Below are 2,500 nucleotides of genomic sequence, written 5' to 3' on the forward strand. Positions count from 1 at the left end.
GTCACCCTGGCTGTTCAACTTATACATGGATGGGGTACTGCGAGAGGTAAATGCAAGGGTAGTGGGTCAGGGATTGGAGATGGTTAAAGAAAATGGAGAAAAGTGGGAGGTGAGCCATCTGTTGTTTGCTGACGACACTGCGCTTGTGCCAGGATCGAATGAGGGACTGAGGAAGCTGGTGACAGAGTTTGGGAGAGTATGTGAGAGAAGAAAGCTAAAGATAAATGTGGGTAAAAGTAAGGTGATGACATGTACAAGGGGTGAAAGTGGCAGTAGACTGGAAGTGAGGATTAAGGGAGAGCGACTTGAGGAAGTGGATAGTTTTAGATACTTGGGTGCAAATGTGGCAGGAAAAAGTGGACTGAAGGTGGAAGTAGAATGTAGATTGAGAGAAGCGAGTAAATGCCTTGGTGGATTAAAAAGTGTAATGAGGAATAGACATTTGGAATGGATGCTAAGAGGAGACTGTATGAAGGAGTGATTGTGCCAACAGCACTGTATGGGGCAGAAACATGGAACATAAGAGAGGAAGAGAGAAGGAGTTTGAATGTGTTTGAGATGAGGTGTCTGAGAACTATGATGGGGGTTACTTGGCTAGATAGAGTGAGAAATGAGGAGGTGAGGAGATGAACGGGGGTGGAAAGAGAGTTGGGAGATAGGGTTGATGAAAGAGTATTAGGATGGTTTGGACACATGGAAAGAATGAGTGAAGAAATACTAGTCAAAGAGGTATGGAAGGCAGATGTGGAAGGAGTTAACATGAAGGGACGTCCTAGAATGAGGTGGATGGATGGGGTGAAAGAGGCTTTGGGAAAGAGGGGAATGTCTGTTCAGGAAGGACTGGTGTAAGAGGCCGGTAGTGTACGAATGGAAATGAGCTAGGGCAGTAGAATAATTCAGACTCGACGCCTGCTCGAGGGCAATGTTATGTCTAGGTGAGGGCGACGTTTTGTCTATGTAAACACACCGACGGTGGTGACTGTTTTTATAATCGCTTATGTAATCACAACATTGTAAGCGCAGGTTACCTAATGCTGAGATAAACAATATCGCTAGTGGCATTGTGATAGCTTTGGATTGGTGCAAGGTGGAGAAGGAGAAAAAAAACTATTGGTGCATGAATTCAAAAAGTTGACAAGGGGTGGTGAAAACGGGAGAGGACAGAAGACAGGGGTGAATGGAGAATGGTTGTATATGGATGATGTTGTGATGCATGAGGTGGAATGGGCGGGGGGATGGTGGGTGAGGTAGTATGTGTAAGCAAAATTTGACGCAGCCCGAAGGGATTTCTCCCCGTCTTCTCCTTTTATGCATGGGGGGACGGAGGGGGGGGGTCGCCGATTTATTGAAGCGGCCTTGCTGGGGATGTGCTGTGTCTTGCGACACTGCATCTGACCCAAGGCAGTGGACATGGTGAAGGGATGACCCGTCATCCAGGAGGTGCTAAGATAAGAGGGAGGGTAAAGGGGTATGGAGTGTATTCAGTGATGGAATGGGTGGGAATGATTTTACGCCTTTTCCTTTTTGGCTACCTCCCTTGTAAGGGGGAAAAAGCTTTGGTATATGTATGTATGATGTATATATATATATATATATATATATATATATATATATATACATATACATATATATATATAATTATATATATACATATATATATATATTATATATATGTATATGTATTTATATATATATATACATATATATTATATATATCTATATATATATACATATATATATATATATATATATATATATATATATACACATATATATATGTATATATATATATATATATATATATATATATATATATATATATATATATATATATGCAGAAAAAACCACTGGGAAATAAGAAGCTTAGTCCGAACGTTTTCGTCTATTTAAGACATTATCAAGTATTAAGTTGTGTATTGTAAATTGTAAATTTGTTTTTAATGGTGAATTCTATGTACAAAAATTTGGTATGGCAATGGGAAATCCTCTGTCCCCAGTACTTAGTAACTTGTACATGGAATTCTTTGAGATGAAACTACTACCTAGGATTCTTCCCCAACAAGTTGTGTGGTAGAGATATGTTGATGATATCTTGTGTCTTTGGCCAGTTAATCGTAACTTAGATTTATTTCTTGAAAAACTAAATGGTATGGTTCCTTCAATCAAATTTACTTTTGAAATAGAAATAGAGAATAAGTTGCCATTTTTGGATATTTTAATTCATCGAAATGGTAAACAATTTAAATATGACGTTTATAGAAAACCTACTAATGTCGCATCATATGTCCACTTTTACTCGGCTCATCATCAGAAGACAAAACTTTCTGTCTTTAGTTCTATGTTCCTTAGAGCTTACAGGATATGTAGCCTGGAATTTTTGGATGATGAGCTGAGGAAGATATATAGCATAGCTTCTGAATTAAAATATCCAAAGCACTTAGTAAACACGTCTCATAAAATAGCTTACAAAACTTTCCATAACACCTCACACGTAAGAAAA

The sequence above is a fragment of the Oratosquilla oratoria genome, chromosome 16 (assembly GCF_046742065.1).
Source record: "Oratosquilla oratoria isolate Oo_2021 chromosome 16, ASM4674206v1, whole genome shotgun sequence".
NCBI classification, from domain to species: domain Eukaryota; kingdom Metazoa; phylum Arthropoda; class Malacostraca; order Stomatopoda; family Squillidae; genus Oratosquilla; species Oratosquilla oratoria.